The sequence below is a fragment of the Symphalangus syndactylus genome, chromosome 16, assembly GCF_028878055.3.
Source record: "Symphalangus syndactylus isolate Jambi chromosome 16, NHGRI_mSymSyn1-v2.1_pri, whole genome shotgun sequence".
NCBI lineage: Eukaryota > Metazoa > Chordata > Mammalia > Primates > Hylobatidae > Symphalangus > Symphalangus syndactylus.
In genome coordinates, this window is record NC_072438.2 from 24591626 (window position 1) to 24611792 (window position 20167).

At 39.8% G+C, this 20167-nt stretch overlaps 1 protein-coding gene across 14 annotated transcripts in view; it reads right to left on the minus strand.

Annotated features, from left to right (window-relative positions):
* The window catches only part of LDB2 (LIM domain binding 2), a 424127-nt gene that overhangs the window by 336194 nt on the left and 67766 nt on the right, over nt 1–20167 (minus strand). The window lies entirely within an intron of this gene.

Consider the following 20167-nt stretch of genomic DNA (forward strand, 5'->3'; position numbering starts at 1 on the left):
CAATTTTCTAAGGCTGCAGGGCTGAGAATAAGGGCTCCTGATGGTTCCAGCAGAGATGAACCTAGAAGACATTGTTTTCTTCTGCAAAAGGATGTGCGGATCTCATGGAAATGCTGAGTTGCCTTTTCTCAGAAAGAGCTGACTGTGTCCATGGGATCTATTATTGAGCAATCAAGCACCTCTAGGCAATGGGGTTGAATAGAAAGGTGCAGAACTCATAGTCAGACTGACCTGGATTTAGATCTCAGCTCCATGACTTCTAACCTGCATGACCTTGGACAACTCAGCCTCTCTGAGCTTTTTTTTTTTTTTTTCTATTTTAAGTGCAAATATCATAAGGGAAGACTGAACTTCTTTTAGGAGTATAGGACAAGCAGCACGGAGGTGGGATGGCTGGAGTAGAGTGAGGAAGAGAAACACAGAGATAAAGTAAGAGGAAGAGTGAGCCGGGTCACACAGATCTCACAGCAAAGTTTTAGGTTCTCTTTTGAGTAATATGAAAAGCCATCGGAGGGTTTTGAAGAGAAGAGAGAGACATGATCTGACCTACATTTTCAAAAGCTTACTCTGGCTATTGTGTGGAAGTAGAAGCAAAAAGTCCCTATGGTGGTTGTTGCAACCATCCTGGGACAGAATATGGTGGCTTTGAAGAAGGCAGTGGTAGTGATGGTGCTGATGACAAGAGAAGTCAGATTCAGGATGTCCAAGGAGCATTTCTAAATGAAAGGACAACTGAGTCATCCAAGTAACTGAGGACAACTTCATAAAAAGAATGTGGCTTATGCTAAGAAGAATGCAACAGAGCAAAGGTGCTAGTTTCTTTTTTTTCTCAGTAATTGGACACTTAGATATTAATTGAGTACATGACTGTCCAGACATGTCTCCCTGGAAACTAAGTGTGACCATGTAAGCAAGCATTAGCTAATGGGGTATCAGCAGAAGTAGTGGGTGCATCTAGTGGGAGCTATGATTAAAGCGAAGGGGCACATCCCTTTCTCTTTCTTTCTGTGTGCTAATATGGGCATGACCAAGGCTGGAACTGCCATCCTGGACTCTGGATTGCAACCCATGCATTGAGACTGGCAGAAATCAGGAAAGATGCCTTTGTACCTGCTGATCCTGGTGCATCTATAAAAGCCCTGGATTGTCTGAATTCATAACAAAACTTCACAACGAAACTTTAATTTGTTTAAAACAGTTATTTTGTATATTCGGTTACTCACAGCTGAACATAGTCTCAACTGAATCAAAAGAAAATAAAATAATTACTATTACTACATTCATTACATGTTTGCTATGTTCTGAGTATTGTGGAAGGCACTTTACACGTATGTTCTCTCATCTTCAGGACCCCAAGAAGGAGGTATTGGTATTATCATCATTTTACAGATAACAAAGCTGGTGCAGTGAGAGATCAAATAACTTGTCCAAGATCACTTGCCTAGCTTATAATTAGCAGAGTTAGGGTTGCTAAAATTTGACAAATAGGAGAAAAGGGGGAAGACATACTGAATAAATTATAGAGAAAGGAAAATACCTTTGATACTGTTATCTGGCAGCATTACATTTTGACTTTTTATGTTGAGATTCAAATATAAAATAATTTGGTTTATATTCCTTAAACTGAATTAACTTTTTAAGCTTAATACTTTTTAGAGAAAATGTTTATGAATTTGGTATATTCTAAGCACATTGACACTAAGACTTCGACAGTGTAACTTCCAATTTCATAATGAGACAAAATTGCACAGCCTAAATCTTGAAGTTGATTAGAAGAGAGATAAGTAACTGGCTTAGAATTTTTTGAGCTGCATGTTAACAATCTACCCACAAGGCTCTGAGAAAGACTACTGCCCAGATTAGGATCATTAGACTTAAGGGATCTCTAAGTACTAAGTACCACCAGTACCACTGATACTTGGGGAAATAGGACACAAGACACAGGAATTAGCTGGGGTTGAAATTAGGGAACCTCTCACATTCCTAGAAAGCAAAACTGCAAGACCATCTGAACAATTTTGAAAAATCCTATAAATTGAGGGACTCAGAATAACTTAATATTTACTGAGTGCCTAACATACAATCACACAAGTTCATTTGAATATTCCTATTTTACTCATAAGGAAACAAACAGCGATGAAATCCTTGCTCCTTCCAATGCTCCGCTGCTGGACAAAAATAAATATTTATTCACTTAAAAAACACACTTTTATCTTAATCTTGGGGCATAATAAAGTCTGAAAAAAAGAAATCAAATATGCTTACTCAATTATAACTAGAAAAGCTAGGTCTGTCTAATGTTCAGGCCAATAAGATATTCTAGAAAATTCACTGAAATTCATAAAAGGGAATATGTCTGATTAGTCAATAAAGGACTTTAAGATGAGACATATGTCTAATTAATCTATAAAGGACTTTAAGATGAGACCTTTCTTATAACTTATTTTCAATAGACATTTCTTAATATTGGTGTCCTTGAGAAGTATGTATAAATGTGATATTACGGCACAAAACAGAAAAAACAATCAATTTTCCTTTGCCTTTTATTCCTTCATTCTTTGTATACTTATTGAGTGTCAGTTGTCTTTTCTTATGATACCTCCTTTCATACTAACAATATGATACGGTCCCAACATCTTCACTTTCCACCAATCTTTTCCTTTTTTTTTTTTTTTTTTTTTGATACGGAGTCTCTCTCTGTCGCCAGTCTGGAGTGCAGTGGCGCGATCTCTGCTCACTGCAACCTCTGTCTCCTGGGTCCAAACGATTCTCCTGCCTCAGCCTCCCGAGTAGCTGGGACTACCGGCGCATGCCACCACACCCAGCTAATTTTTGTATTTTTAGTAGAGATGGGGTTTCAGCATGTTGTCCAGGACGGTCTCGATCTCTTGACCTTGTGATCCACCCACTTTAGTCCCCCAAAGTGCTGGGATTACGGGCGTGAGCCACCGCACCCGGCCCTCCTCATTTTCTATTACTCAGTCTATTCCAGCTCCGCAGCCCTTTGCTGCTCCCCTGAGCACACCTCCGCCCCTGGATCTTTGTACTTGCTCTCTCACAGCCTGTAAGTCTCTTACCCAATGTCCATGGTTCACTCTCTTACTTCATTCAAGTCTCTGCTCAAATGCCATCATCCAGAGAAATCATTTCTGGCCATTCTTTCTAGAGTAGTAGCCCCTTAACTTAATATATTTCTCACCATGGCACTTAGTTCTTCTTGATACTCTATTATGTGTTGCCTGCTTATTTACTAATGTTCTTCCTCCTCTACAAGAGAGGGCTTATTGTCTGTTTTGTTCACTGATGTCCAGGGCTTGCCTCAATGCCTGATCCACCTTAGGGACTTATTAATGAATTGCGTATAAATGAATAAACTTTGCAAGAGGTCACAAGCTTAAGCATTTGGTCTGCAATATGCTTTGGGGAAAATGAATGAACTGCCAAACTTTCACAATCAGGATTTCCAGATTCTCTTGAAAAATCAGATCTGACATCACCGTGCCATCACATCTATGTGGCGTGATTGAGTGAGAGTAGAATAGGGGTTGTCCCCTTTACATAGGGCTTATGTTCTGCAGTTTGGGACAGAATTCCATCAGTGATAGTCTTCACCCCTATGAGCACATGACTCCTATAGGTGCAAGCTTTAGAAGGTAGGAGTCAAGGCCAGGCATGGTGGCTCAAGCCTGTAATCCCAGCACTTTGGGAGGTCGAGGCGGGCGGATCACGAGTTCAGGAGTTCAAGAGCAACCTGGCCAACAAGTGAAACCCCGTCTCTACTAAAAACACAAAAATTAGCTGGGCATGGTGGTGTGTGCCTGTAATCCCAGCTACTGGGGAGGCTGAGGCAGAAGAATGGCTTGAACCCAGGAGGGTTCAAGTTTGCAGTAAGCCGAGATTGTGCCACTGCACTCCAGCCTGGGTGACAGAGCAAGATCCCATCTCAAAAAAAAAAAAAAAAAGGCAGGAGTCAAGAAGGAAAGGAAAGCTCTCTCGTTCACTATTGTACTCCCAGCATCCATTTACATATTAATTGGCACATGGAATTATTGGTTGAACAATAGATGAATATATTATCCCTACATTCCAGATGAGGAAACTGGAATTCATAGAGGAGATACCTTGTTCCACATCACAGAACTGTACATGGTGCAGACTGCTTGATCCCAGTGGCTTGGTTATTATGCCGCATAGATAATGAAGGAATTGCTAATTACAGGCATATCTTACATTCAAGAATAGAGGCCTTAATTTCATAAATCAAGGTAATATTTATGTGGCATAAAATGCATAAATCTCATGTTTACAATTTGAGTTTTGAAATATGTGTTTGCCTGTATAACCACTAATCTTACAGAAATGTGAATATTTCCTAGAACATTCTCTCAGGCTCCTTGCCAGTCAATGCTATCCCCACACCCCAGACAGAGGTAGCCAACATTGAGGTCAATTGCCATACATTAGATGGACTTGCCTGTTCTTGAAATCATGTAAATGGAACAATCACTATTTACTCTTTGAGCATCTTTTGTGTAACAATATTTTTGAAAGTCTTCCATGGTGTTGCATGCATCAGTCATTCATTCCTTTTTATTGCAGAGTGGTGTGTTATTGTATATACAGATCCAAATTGTTCATCCATTTCCCTGCCATGGTTTCTGACTATTGTTTAAGGCTGTTATAAATATTTTTGTATAAGTGTTCCTGTAGATATAAGTTTTAATTTCTCTTAGGTAAATATCTAAAAATTGAATTGCTAGGTCATAGGGATGAGTGTAAGTTTTACTTTACAAGGAACAGCCAAAGAGTTTTAAAAGTGGTTTTACTATTTTATATTCTCATCACCAATTAATGAGAGTCCTAATTGCTCTATATCCTCAGCAATATTTGCTGTTGTCAGTCTCTACAATTTTAGCCATTTGATAGGTGCGATGTTTTGTTTGGAGGTAACTCAAAAGAAACACTCATTTTTCCGAGGTGGGAACCCTCCTTCCAGCTCTACCAGATAGAGCTCAACTTCACATTTATATTATCTGTGCTCTAGTGATGTGCTGGTAAATGTTTAACAACAGAACATTCAGGAATGGTGGGGTAGAAGGTCCTGACTTGTAGTATTTGCTAATTTCTTTGGTGTAAATACTGCCAGTAAGGATGATTTTAAGCTAGCAACACAATAGACATGCACAAACTGGTTGGCTTTAACACACCACTGTCTGTCCATTACTTCATTGTAAGATTCAATCAATAGAAAAGAACCTTCATTTTCCAAAGATAATGACTGTATGTGTAAGTGTATCCATGGTGTGAACCAAAGGTTGGTCATTCACAAAGAAGAGAGAGGTGGCTTTCCATTCCACTATTGGCCTCATCCTCAACATTTGAAGAATCTCAAATTATTGAGCTTCTGGGACTCAAATCTAGAACTTCATTTGCACTGATTAAAAGTTTGGCTGGGAGATAAACTTGGATAATGGGAGAACAAACTGGGTTCTGAGGATGGCTGGATTTGAAATCATGTGAACATCTTAGTTACTCCCAGGTGCTCAGGAAGTCCATAGGCTTCCATTTTCCAACTGGGCAAATTTACCTCCTCTACCTAGATGCCCAGATGTCAAAGCTCTCCAAATTTGGGCTTTTTCTTGCCTAACTGTTGCTATTTTCTATTGATCTCTGCTGCAAACTGGCAGCTTTCACTGCGCAGACAGAGGCCAATGTCTTCCCTACTATCAGAGCCTTCCCTCCTTCCAGCATTGCTCCCCTTGTCTAAAATACCCTCCCTTTTACCTCTGCTATTTTTTCCTTCCAAATCATGCATGCCTACCATTTATTGATTTCATCTCATTACCAATGCTGTGCTCAGAGTTTTACACACATGGAATTATTGAATCCTTAAAACAGTATTTCTGCTCTAAAGATGAGGTCACTGAGGCTCATAAAATTTAAATAATCACACACTAAAAGTGGCATTGCCAGATTTTGAACTTTAGCACTTTTTATAACCAAAGCCCAGATGCTTCCCACTTTGTAGGAAGGTCTGATTAAAATCTCTAGAATTTAATTCTGGAGATTTTAAATGGTAATTCATATTACACACACTGAACTGCTACATAAGCATTATCTGCCTGACACAATTTCACACTTCATCTTCTGTTCCCAAAATGGTTGCTAGTCCAGGTCTGTGTAGACCCTGAATGCAAAGTAGAGAGAAAAACAGTTCATGGAATTATTCAGTTCAGTGTTCATATGAGCAGCTAAGATATTTAGACATTTTGATCTTGAGCCATGAGTTTTCTCACAACACAGAATTTTTCTGACATGGACATATTCTGACATGACTGTTTACTCTGTATGACCTTAGGCAACTTCACTAACTTCAGAATATCTGGAATAATAACATCTACCTTGGAGAACTACCATATATATTTAATGAAATAGCATATGTGAAGCATCAACTTCCATACCAGACACATATTAGGGACTAAATAAATAAAATAATAACTTATTATTTAGGTCAGGGTCAATGGTTGTTACAGTAATGGTCACCAAAGAATCATGCCTCCTATATTCATGCCTTGGCATAGTCTCTTCCCACGTTGGCTCTGGACCTGGCTATGTAACTTGCTCTATTGAATGTTCAGAGTCTATTGAATGTTAGAAAACAGGATGAAAATAGAGACTTGGAAGTCACTTGCACACTAGGATTTCTTTCTGGCTCTGCATGAAAAAGCCTGGGCTAACCTGTCAGAGACACATGGCCCAACCAACACCCAACACTAACTGCCAAACATGTGCATAAGGCCACCTTCAGTCATCCAGCCCAAGTTGCCAAGTTGTATGAGTGATCCCAGGTGAGACTGAGACTGACAGAAGGGCTACTTACCTCAGTGCAGTCAAATTTACTAACGCACAGTACTACAAATAAATAAAATGGTGGTTGTTTCAAGCACTAAACTTTGGTATGATATGTTAGGCAGGAAAGTATCATTTATATTTGAACTTTACAGCACTTAGCATGCTAGCTCACACATGGAAGGCACTTGGTGCACATTCACTGAATTCTGTAAAAAGTATAAAACTTGTACATGAGATTGTGATATTGCCGAAGGCAGGGACTAGGCTTTATATTTTCATGGCATCTCACACAGTTTGAATACAGAGAAGGTGCAAAATAAGGCTTTTGGCAGTCAGGAAAGCTTGACTTGATTTGCATTTAAAGAAAATCAGAGCCCTGCTTGTATGAACAGCAAAGATATTTAGGCATCTTCTTGAGCCATGAGTTTTTCCGCAACATGGAATTTTTCTGACATGGAAATATATCAGCTAAACTTTTCATCGAAAGGCACATTCCAGCTCCTACGCTAGGAGAGGCTGACCTTCTCCCTAATTAGGAGAAATTAAAAATGGAGATCAGCAAGCAACAGATGCAGAGACTCAAACTAATCTGCCTTTCATTCTTCCAGGCTTGCTACCTCAAATCCCTCGGCATGTGACTATGAGGGCACCTTTCACCATAGTTGTGTTGACATTGCTATGGCTCCACATCTGGAAAGGCGACTTTTAAACTTTATTCACAAGCTCACTTGTGGCTCCCTCTTGGCCTTTAAAGACACAAATACATATCTGTGAAACCTACAGCTAAGAGTTTTGGGCCAAGATTTAGGAGTGCTATTGGGATGTTAGCATGCTTCTTCTTGTCATGTACTTAAAAGAAGGACACCCAGAGTGCACTGTCACTCTCTGGAGAACACATTGGAAGAAGTATCTTGCTTTGGAGCTCCCATCACACACTGAGGTCACAAACTTGGCTCAACCATTTCTCTGCCTGGCAGAGTAGGCAACTTCCAGTGTGAGGAAAAGGACATTAATCTGTTATCCATTAATACTAATAAATGATTCAGCCTTCCATGCGCTGAGCAAAGAATAAAAAGCAAAAAGCATAGTTCCATGCATTTTGGAAGAACTTACTCTAAAATGCACAATAGGCACAGTCATATCAGTGACTTAACTTCAAGAGACTTCATTTGCCTTTGTTTTTTAAGCTTCCTTCCCTAGGATTAATGAGAAATTAAAATGTTGCTCTGTGTTAGTGAAAAAACCTCACAAAAGAGCAGACCAGCTTCCCCAAGCATATTCTGCAGAAGCAGGACTGCAAAAATGCTGCACCAACAATGAAAGACAAAGAAAGGAGAGGGGAATGAAACTATTTCTTATTCTTTGTATTCTAGACACTTAATATACAAGCTTATATTTAAGCAAAACCATGAGCAAGCATAATAGTTCATTTAGTGCTGCTATAAAAGAATACCTGAGACTGAGTTATTCATAAAGAAAAAGGTTTATTTGGCTCATAATTCTGCTGGCTAGAAGATTGGACATCTGGTGAAAACCTCAGGCTGCTTCCATTCATGGCAGAAGGCAAGGGGAGCCGATGTGTGCAGAGATCACTTGGTAAGAGAGGAAGCAAGAGCAAGGAGTAGGACATGCCAGGCTTTTTCAACAACCAGCTCTTGTGGGAACTAACAGAGTGACAACTCACTAACTCCCCAGCCCTCAGGGAGGGCATTAATCTGTTCATGAGGGATCCACCTCCATGGCTCAAACACCTTCTATTAGGCCTCACCTCCAACACTGGGGAGCAAATTTCAACTTGAGATTTGGAGGACACAAACCCAGACTACAGCACCCAGTTTGGTGGGGATGATCCTCATTCTACACGAGCAAACTGAGGCTCAGAAAGTTAAGCAATTTTCCCAAGTTAAGTAATCCGTCAAGAGTTAAGGAATTTGCCCAAGCTAAGTAGGGATGGGCAGCCCATTAATGGTAGAACAGTGATATGAAGCTACCCCAGCCTGCGTTCCACGTAGGAAGTCTTAAACTAAAAAAGACACTATTATTTAGAGATACCAACATGTCAGGCACTGTGCCATGAGCTTCATATCCATTTTCTTATATAAGCTATGAGGAAATTATAGCCTTTGATTTGTAGATGAGGAAACTGCTGAGTCTGAATCCAAGTCTTTATAAACAGGTCTATGAATAATACATACACACACACATACACACACACATGCTCATTTTGGGCCTACCTAAAGTGGCCAACATTTGCATGAAGTGCCCTAAGTCTTTTTGGCTGAAAACAGCCTAAAGGTCTTCTAAATCCTTTGCATGCTAGTAGTAAATACACACTATGTCTATAGCCCTCCTCACTTTATAAAGCACTTACAGAATCACCTGTTTTAACTTTCCCAACAATCCTATCAGGAAGGAAATATAATCACTTCACAGACAAAGAGCTAAGGACCTAAGAAGTTGAGTAACTTGCTCAACTATCAACTCTGATGGATTTATCAGACAAAAACGGCGAACTCAGGCACTGAGCCCAGCAGTCAGCACCAGTGATATACTTGACACTCATGTTTACAGAAGTTCAGATGAAAATGACTTTGAGTGACAAATAGTAATATAAATGTATGCATGTGCTACTATCACAACTACGTAAAAAGATACATATATACACACATATATCTTACAATCTTTTATCAATGAACCCAATCACAAATATACATCAATAATTTCCAGGTCCTCTTTTCCAGCCACTGGCCATTTATTCAAAAAGCTATGACAGAGGAAAACTCACAGAAAGTCAGCAATGGGAAGAGGAAAAGGTGAAAGAGGGAAGGCCATATCCACTATGTGGCTTTAGTAGCATAGCTACAGTACAGAGGTTGTTTGGGATCATTTGAGTGACAGGACAGCTCAGTGGTTAGCTGTGAACTCTAAGGTCCAATAGACTTGGGTTTAAATTCTGGCTCAGTCCCTTGTCAACAAGTTGTGACCGTGGATGACTTATTTTGCATCTCTCAGTCTCAAACAAAGATGCTCAACTCACAAAGACTGTGAAATGTATTACAGCACTTGATGCGGTATGCATAACACACAGAAAACTATAGCTCTCAATATGATATATTGCTCAGTCTTTTGTCCAAGAATGATCAGAGGCATCTCTTTCTCTGCCTGCAATAACAGGGGTGAGGCCCGCACTCATTCCTGGCTCATGGCTGCCTGGTCCAACCTAGAGGAGACCCTGCAAGGAAAGAATTGCCGCCAGTAACACAGACTCGATTAGGAACATCAGAGAGGATTTGCTTGGTTGCAGCAGTGTTTCCCCCATCTCTGCATGCACATTCAAACCCAAGTTTCATGAGATAGACCGCATCTCATGCAAACTCATAACCTGTGAAATTGTGTTTTGATTGGGTATACCACATATGCCCGGCCTTATCTACCCAAGTCCCTAAGGAAAATTATAGAATACTATTTTTTTTTCTTAGCCCCCGTAGAAAAAGATTCAGTTATTACATTTTTTAAAATTCAGGGCAGGCATAACCATAGCTAGCCTTGACATTTCTGAACAGAACTGAATTTCCAGGAAAAGCATAGGTAACATAGCCAGTATACTAAGGTCTATTCTAGCACATAGAAAATGTGAGTGGATTCACAATATCCCAGAACAATCAATATTTTCTCTTGCATATCTGAAACAGATGAACCAAATATTTAAATTAGATTATGACATGGTTTATTCAACATTTCCCACCCGGTAAAACCACTTTTTGAATGGCATTATATATTATATGTGCACCTAGTAAACAGGTGTTTGATAATCCTTTAGAAGACATCACATGTGAATAAGATTCTAATTCTCACAGTTGCCTTCAAATGAGAACATTACTTTTCATCTCGAAGGCAACCAACACACAGAAAAATAGCAGACACGTTGTGCACTTTTTTCTAACCTAGATTTAGCAAGGGCTTCTTCCCCCTTTCTCCTTCTTTGAGATAGGATGGAGTATGTGCAAAATGTTTTGTAAACTATAAGCCGTACACAAATATCAGTTGTCGTGCTGGAAAATAAATTTTACATTTACCTTGGAATCGAACAACTACAATACTTTAGAGTTGGGAGGAAACCAGGAGGTCATAGAGTCCAACCTACCATTTTCAAGTAGGCCCTTACAAATGAAAAACAGATGACATTTTAAACAGACCACTTTCAAATGAAATGTCAAATGCATATGATGCAACCTACCACACCGTAAACTCTTAGAACACAAAGCTCCTCCCCAGTTTCTTCAAGAGGCCATCAAGACCCTCATGGAATTTATATATTCATTCTAGAAGTCTATAAAGGTGTATTGCTGGGTACCTCTTGGGGAACTCATCTATTTTCATGGCTTTGGTGAGCACATTTTAAAGTTATCATCCTTAAACATGCTTTTAAGAGTCACCTTTGTAATTCTACTCCACATATTATTTTTTACTCAAGAGTCAACAGATATAAAGCATAATAAAGCAACCCAAGCCCGGACTCCCAATGGCTGGTTGGGAGTTTAAACCTTTGGCTGCTAAATACCTCCAACGTGCAAATTATAGTGGTTTCCTGACCTTGAAGGGGCTTGTTCGATGAAAGGAGAAAGTCAAGAAAAATCATACAATGGTGGGACTGAGAATGCCACAGAGAGAAAGGGAGAAAGAGCAAAGGGAAGACAACCTAGCAGAAGAAACTAATTTACAAAATAAACCTTATTCAGTATATTTTCTGTAAATTAAAAAAAAAATCCATGTTTTAAACAGTTATTTAAAATACACAAACTAGCTAATTTTACCTGTGTATACTTCAACAAAAATGTGCTTTAAATTATTTAATATACACATTTATTAAGGCACTCAAATATTTTGAATACACCTCATGAGTGATCTTTGAATGGAAATTTGAAATTTACAAAACACTTTCACCAGCATCATCACATGTGCTTCGTTCCATAGCAGCCTTTGAGTAGTGGATATTGTTAAGATCTCTATCTTACCAACCAGGCATAAGAGCTTGAGCTCTGGAGACCAGTGTTTGGATTCACATTTTTAAAGCCGGACAATTTATCTCTCTAAAGGAGTGATTTGGGTAGTAGTTAAGAGGTCAGGTTCTGGAACTGGTATTTCTGGGTTTGAATCCAATTCTACAACCCTCATTGCCCCATTTTCCTAAGTTGTGACATAGCGCTATTGTGAGGATTAAATGAGTAAATGTATATTAAGCTCATAAAGCCTAACACGAAGTAAGTTTATGAAAGAGGACACTGTTATTATTTTACTTAAACAAAAAGAAAACATTGCAAAGAGCAATATTGCCAAGAGAAAAAAGAAAGTCTTATCACGCAGCCATTTTTTTTTGTACTTTTTCCTTTCCTTATTGTCAGCCTAATTGCAATCATTCAGTATGTACAAATCTGTACTCCGTGGTGTTTACTTAATACAGCATAAACACTTTTCTTACAAACACCTTGTTCAATATCTATATCCAGTGAATTTATTGTAAGTAATCATTTCCTTAGTTTTTAAACAGCAAGATTATTTTCAATTTTAGTGTTAAAAATAAAATTATAATATATGTCTTTGGAAAGTTAGCGTTTTCCACATACTGAATTATTTCTTAAGAAGGCATTTTCTCTGTGTATGCTTCTTTTTTTTTTTTTTTGAGACGGAGTCTCGCTCTGTCGCCCAGGCTGGAGTGCAGTGGCGCAGTCTCAGCTCACTGCAAGCTCCGCCTCCCAGGTTCACGCCATTCTCCTGCCTCGGCCTCTCCGAGTAGCTGGGACTACGGGCGCCCGCCACCACGCCCGGCTAATTTTTTTTGCATTTTTAGTAGAGACGGGGTTTCACTGTGGTCTCGATCTCCTGACCTCGTGATCTGCCCGCCTCGGCCTCCCAAAGTGCTGGGATTACAAGCGTGAGCCACCGCGCCCGGCCCTGTGTATGCTTCTTAAGGGGAGGAAGCATGTCGTTTTCTTCACTGTTCAGTCTCCAAAGACTAGAGCCGGGTCTGACAAGAAACAGTTGTAAATGAGTGAATGAGTGAATGAATGAATGAACCACTTCAACGAATTCTTAAATGTTAAATATTGAATGCAAGTGTATACATAGTTCATCACCAAGTGCTAAAATATGAGATATTTTAAACCTATATATTATTAAAGTCATTATCAAACAGCATAAAAACAGGGTGCCATTTAAAAAAACATGCTATTTTATAAATTTGTATTTCTTTCTTTTTTTTTTTTTCTGAGACAGAGTCTCGCTTTGTTCCCCAGGCTGGGGTGCAATGGCACGACCTTGGCTCACTGCAACCTCCGCCTCCCAGGTTCAAGCTATTCTCCTGCCTCAGCCTCCCAAGTAGCTGGGATTACAGACACGTGCCACCACGCCTGGCTAATTTTTTGTATTTTTAGTAGAGACAGGGTTTCACCATGTTGGCCAGCCTCGAACTCCTGACCTCAGGTGATCCACCTGCCTCGGCCTCCCAAAGTGCTGGGATTACAGGCGTGAGCTACCGTGCCCAGCAAATTTGTATTTCTTTAAAAACTAAGGAGTTTGCTTTCCCTATTAAGATCAATCAGCCAGGTGTGGTGGCTGACACTGGTAATCCCAACACTTTGGGAGCCTAAAATGGGAGGACGGGTTAAGTCCAGCAGTTTGAGACCAGTCTGGGCAACATAGCAAGACCCCATCTCTAAAAAAAATAAAAAATTAGCCGGGCGTGGTGGCACACTCCTATAGCCTCAGCTACTTGGGAGTCTAAGGTGGGAGAATTGCGTAAGCCTAGAAGGTGAAGGCCTGAGGCCCCACCACTGCACTCTAGCCTGGGAGACAGAGACACACCCTGTCTCCAAAAAAAAAAAATAATAATAAAGGAGCAATCAATGGTGAGTCACCAAGCAACAGCTGTAGAAGTAAAAACTAAATACCTCACTTCTCCTCCCACTTCCCTGGGTGCCTCATTTGAAATTCCTTGGCCAATGACCTCCCTTTACTAAAGCTTTATTTACATTTCTGCAGTTCCACATCTGGAAAAGGAACTTCTAAACTTTATTTCACAAGAACACTTGGGGCTCTCTCATGTCCCTTTTTATGGTAAAGATATTAAGGATTTGTCTGTTATTTTTCTCTTAAGACTTTTTTTTCTAATTCTGCTTTTTGATGGGGTAACTGGGATACATCTTTAAAGCACAAAGTGTTTTAATGTTAAGAAATCAAATTGATTGACTCTGCATTTAAAAGAACAATCCCCATGTCTTCTCTCATCTTGTTTTGTTTGTTTTGTTTTTGTTTTTTTGTCCATGACTTTTTAAGACATTAGTTTCGAGTGCTAGTTTCCTGATCTTATTGTTGATTTTCCTCACAACATAAGCACATTTTGCAGAAGCCCTGAAAACATCGCTTTTCCCTGACCTAAACCACCTAATGTTTTCTTCCACCTGCACTCATTTGATTTCAGGCTTGATACTGTATTAAACGTTCAGAGCAAATGGATTGTGGTCTGTGGTTAAAAGGTACAAGAGGGAAAACTACATCATGTCACGTCTCTGCTAATGGTAGGTCAAGAGTAAACATCCATAAGCAGATGCAGCGGAATCTACTGCCCACTGGGGGAAAGTTCACTCTGGCTCTTTAAGAGTCAACAGCTTAGACTCATCCAGTGAATGTTTCAGCCCAGTCCCAGATTAGAGATGTGGGGTCTCAATTTCACCGTACTAAAGCGAGCAGGTGGAGGCTGCACAAGGTCAGTGGCCTTTGTTCTATGGTCCCTGAAGATCTAGAGGGCTTTCCAGGGAAGAAGTGGAATGCAAGAGTGTAAGCAGATCCCCTGCTCCCAAATTTATACATTAAGCCTCCTTATTAAAGAGCAGTTTTGGTAACTACAACCACAACTGCAATGCATGTCATCGAGATCCCCTCTCAGCTCTTTCTGTGACTATTCCACGGCCACCCGTTTCTTTTGAGCATTGATGGGTGTTTTAGCTCTCTCAGTAACAGCTTTTTCTATCAAAGAAACCCAGATGGCAATAAGCAAAGCTTACTTTTCTCTCTTGCCTTCCTGCGGCAGGCACAAAGACCTGACACATGTTAAGTGTTCAATAAATGTTTGTTATGGTTTCTAATACTAGTTATCATATGGGCTACTACAAAATACATGATTACCTATTATCCCAACATCTACTGTTTCTTGCAGCAACATCCTGTGATAGCAGCAGTGACAGGAATAACACCAGCAGCAATACTAATCGCATAGGACTTATGAAATACCTACCATGGGCAGGCCCTCTACTAGCTGGTTTATGTGTACTATCTCATTCAACCCCTTAATTTTCAAGTACTACTAGTCCTAATTTATGGGGATATTAATTAGAAAACAGTGCAAGAGAAGTCAAATAGTTTGCCCAAAAGAAATGAGCTAATAAGCCTGGGCGTGGTGGCTCACGCCTGTAATCCGAACAGTTTGGGAGACCAAGGTGGGTGGATCATCTGAGGTCAGGAGTTCAAGAGCAGCCTGGCCAACATAGAGAAACCCCATCTCTACTAAAAATACAAAAAATTAGCCAGGCGTGGTGGCGTGTGCCTGTAGTCCCAGCTACTCAGGAGGCTGAGGCAGGAGGATGGCGAGAATCCGGGAGGCAGAGCTTGCAGCGAGCTGAGATCGTGCCACTGCACTCCAGCCTGGGCGACAGAGCAAGACACTGTCTCAAAAAAAAAAAAAAGAGTTAATAAGTAGCAAGGCTGGATTATAAGGGCAGGTTCGTCTGATCTCAACTCTCATACTTTTTCTATGCAACACACTCTCTAAGACCTCCGCCCATCCTTAACATGTTTTTACGTTGTCTAATACACTTGGTTTAACAGATAAAAATCCTCAGCTGTAACATGTAAACCTATCGAGATGGCTAACTAAGCTTTAATCATTTCAAATACCAAACAGCCCAGTGAATCCAGGTTTTAAAAATAGAAAGCAAAGTATATTCTATCTTGTCTACCCCTATGCTGTTGGTAAGCAAAAGATCAAACTCTTTAGCAGAACAAGTTGCATTTTAACTTATTGGAAGTGAGTCTAAAAATTCTATCTATATATTTTTTATGGCCTAAATGCATGGAAATCAGACTTTTGAAGGATGTTTTGTTACCTTCTGTAGTAGTTTGAGAGAGTATTTCTAGAGCTATAAAAACACTGAATATGTAAATTTTGGAAACATTTATATGTTAAAAATACTGAAAAGCAACTATGCGTAAGCACTGCTAAAAGCAGGTAGGGGAGATACCACATTTGCCGTTTGTAGACTCCCTAGAGCTCTCCATTAATTCTATCATGTCATTTACATGAAAATGGGGCTCTCCTTTGTATTAAGATGCCAAAGCCAAATCACATGGACAATGCAAATGAGCAGGCAGAGTGCTTTGCCACAAAAATATATAATTTATTTCAACAATTTCTGTGGATTTTTGATATCAAAGTCTCTTTATGACACTGACAGTCATCAAGCGGATGTTTGTCAAAGTACATTTCCCAGATGTCTAAATAAAACAGTTTTGCCTTGATGAGTTTTATACTCAGAGCTGGAGAAGACTCCACTCTATTTTAATTTCTCTACTTTTTCAGTATGTGTCATTTCATTCTCTTTTCAATTTGAGTCTCACCCCAAAATTTGAATAGTTGAGGTTCTAGTTAGTTGGACCCCAATTAATAAAAAATCTCCCATAATTGTTTTTATGGCAAGATAAAAACATTTCTATATGTCGTAATAACATGTAGAAAAATATTTATCCTCACTAGTAAGCCACAAAATACAAATGAGACTAACAACACCAAATAATTTTTGACTATCAAATCAGCATAATTTTTTTTTTCATGATACCATTTATCAGAGACCAGAATGTGGTCAGAGGGTCACTTATATCCATACTAATGGAAGGGTCAATTACACAATATTGCTGGAAATTCAGTGTTAACACTCTATAGGAAGATTTTAGGAAATGTCCAAACTCTTATTTTGTTACACCTCCTCCTTAAGGATGTTATCCAAATTATGAAAAAATTCTTACATCAAAGATGTTTACCATAGTGGTAGAAAATAACAATCGTTAAAAACACCTAAACCTCTTGCAATAACTTATCATCTTATTAAATGAAAGAAATACTTGGCAATCATTGGTAAAGGTTCTTTAACGCTTGTTTTGTTTTGTTTTGTTTTGAGTCTCGCTCTGTCGCCCAGGCTGGACTGCAGTGGCGCAATCTCGGCTCACTGCAAGCTCCGCCTCCCGGGTTCACGCCATCCTCCTGCCTCAGCCTCCCGAGTAGCTGGGACTACAGGCACCCGCCACGGCGCCCAGCTAATTTTTTGTATTTTTATTAGAGACGGGGTTTTACCGTGTTAGCCAGGATGGTCTCGATTTCCTGACCTCGTGATCCTCCCGCCTCGGCCTTCCAGAGTGCTGGGATTACAGGTGTGAGCCACCGCGCCCGGCCTAACACATTTTTTAAAGTAATATTTTTAAATCTCTGCTATAATGCAAATGAAAAAGCAAAATATAAATGTAAAATACATAGAGTCTTGTGGAAAAAATAAAATTAAAATAAGTACTGAAAAAAATAAGCCAAATACTTAACTGTCAGGGTCTTTGATGAATGCTGAAAGGTATTTATTTTTGAAATCCACCTACTTGTCTCTGTTTTTCTTACACTCTACAATAAGTATATATTATATCGAAAGTAGGGATAAAGTGAATTTTAAAAAGCAAAAAAGAACTATGTAAAGGGTCTTGGCAACAAGTCATTAATAAAGGCTTAGTGTTCATTCTAAATTAAGGCTATGTAGCATGGTTCTGTACACAGATGAAAAGCTCAATTTGGAGAAGTCCATGTACGTACACTATAATCTAATTAATGGCATTTGTACCCAAACTAATTTGAAATTTTAATGTTTTAAAACAATGTCAGAAATCTTGAGTATTCACATATTTGGCACACATTTCTAAGAAGACAGCAGATGTATTCCATGTGTTTCCAGAGAAACATGAACGTACACATGAATAAAAGGTGCAGGAAGGCAGAGTCTAGTTAGCATGTGGAAGAACATTTGGCCTTCAGAGACATCCAACAATGGAGTGGGCAGCCTAAGGACATATTAACCCTCCTCAGCTTGAACAGGATTTTAGGAGAAGCTGCAGCGTCATACACTAAAACAAAAGAAATAATCTTCTCCCCGTACTTTCTTTTAACTCCATCTGGGTAACCCCCATCTCAGTAAGTAATAGCAATATCCGCATACTTGCTGAAGACAAATATTTTAATCTTCTGTTTCCTTTGTCAGCCATATCTGATATATCAGCAAACAACATCTCAAATCCATCTACTTTTCCCCATCCCCACGGCCACCATCCTGGCCCAAGTCAGAATCATGTCTCCTGTTGACCACTGAAAGAGCCTCCTCAATCATCCACACTCTTTCCTCTCTGCATGGCCACCTGAAAGCTACATCTACTGATATATCTGATTAAAGCCTAAATCAAATCACACCACTCCCTTACTGGTAGTTCTTCAAAGATTTCTCAAAGCACTAAAATGAAATCCCAAATTGAAAATTGAAATTCCTTTCCCCGATCTACAAAGACGAAAAAATCTGGCCCCCACTATGTCTTCAATTTAATCCCAGGCCATTTGCTTCATCCATATTCATTTTTTTCCCTCTGTCTTTCTTTTGCTGTACTTGCCATTGGCTCCTGCCTGTTAGTTCTCTCCCAAGATGCTCACAGGGCTGGCTTCTTCTCAAATATGCCTTTGTTTAAATATCACTTCCCCTGGGAGGACTTCTGTGACCACCCCAACTAAAGTAGCCCCAAACATACTGTCTTTCATCTTCTTCTTTTGCTTCTTGTTACCATATTTCTTTTTCCTTTAAAAATTGATTTCTTCCAATGCAAGATCAAGGAGAAAAGGACCTTGTTCATCTTGTCCATTGTTTCATTCAAAATGCCTGGCATCAAGCAATTGTTTAATTAATACCAACAGAACGAATGTCAGTTACACTTTATCATGACCACATTCCATGCAGCGAGAACCCAAAGGCAATGTCAAAAGGGCCTGGTGGCTCACTGAGGAGCCTTCTTAGAGAGTTGTGCTGCCTCCTTCAAATCCCTCTGGTCCAACTGATGTATTAACTCTTTGGGAGCCATTTAATACAGTGACACTTCATGGCATGACTGTTTCCCGTTTCTCAAAAAATAACACATTCTTTGAAGTGTAGCTATTGAAAAAATAGCTATCAAGAACACACGGGCATTTGCTCTTAATTCCCTCTTATCACTCTCTGGCCATTCCCTGGGTGGAGGGTTCTGCCCACTTCTGGAGGGTCAGCACCTTGAAGGCAGACACCAGCTCTTAGCCTTACACCTGGTCCCTCTTACGTTTTATCCCTTCCAGCACACATGCAAGTCATGTGGTAGGCTTTTGGATACTGGTGAGTGATTTAAAAACAAAACTGTGAAAACCAGGCATACTTTTAACAATCCCTAGGAAGGTAAAGCACTTTCATCTTCAAAACTCCAACATATATTAATAAACTTTGCATCTATGCATTCAGGTATGTCAAAGAGGTGATATGCTGTATACATCTTTGGAAGGGAGGCGAATGCTGGCTTTGGGAGACTATGAAGGTAGCACTACAAAGAGGGCCTCTGGAGCTCTTGTGCAGGGAGAAAAGTAGGCGGCGCTTTCTGTGAGTCTGTTATGGGAGCTGCCAAAGAACTGCCAGTTTCCCTCTGCATGGACACCTCTAGCCAGAGGAAGCTTGGGATAAGGGAACAATCACAGGCTTTGGATAGGGCCTAGACAAATCCTAGCCCCACCACCTACTAGCTGAACCTCCTTGAACAAGCCATTGAGCTTAGCTGAGGCTCAATTTCCCTTGCATGCAAAAAAAATTTGATGGTTATATCTACATTATAGAAATATTCAGAAGATTAAGTAAATTTATGTATGGATAAGCTCCTGAGAGCCTTGGCACCCAGTACAGAGATATTTAATTTACATAAGCTTATTTCCTCCCTTTCCTGAGAACAGAGAACACAAGGATATCAGGTTCCCCACACTGCAGAAATTTGAACAGTCTAAGAATTAAGAAGTAACCACACCATCATCCAAAGTCACTGTTTCCCTCATATCATTACCCCAAGAACTAACCCCTAGAATGATATCCCTTTTAACAACATCTTCTTGATCCTAGCATGGCTAAGGAGAGAGAGAGCACATCAAATTCTGGATTGGGTAGAAGGTGGATGGTGGACT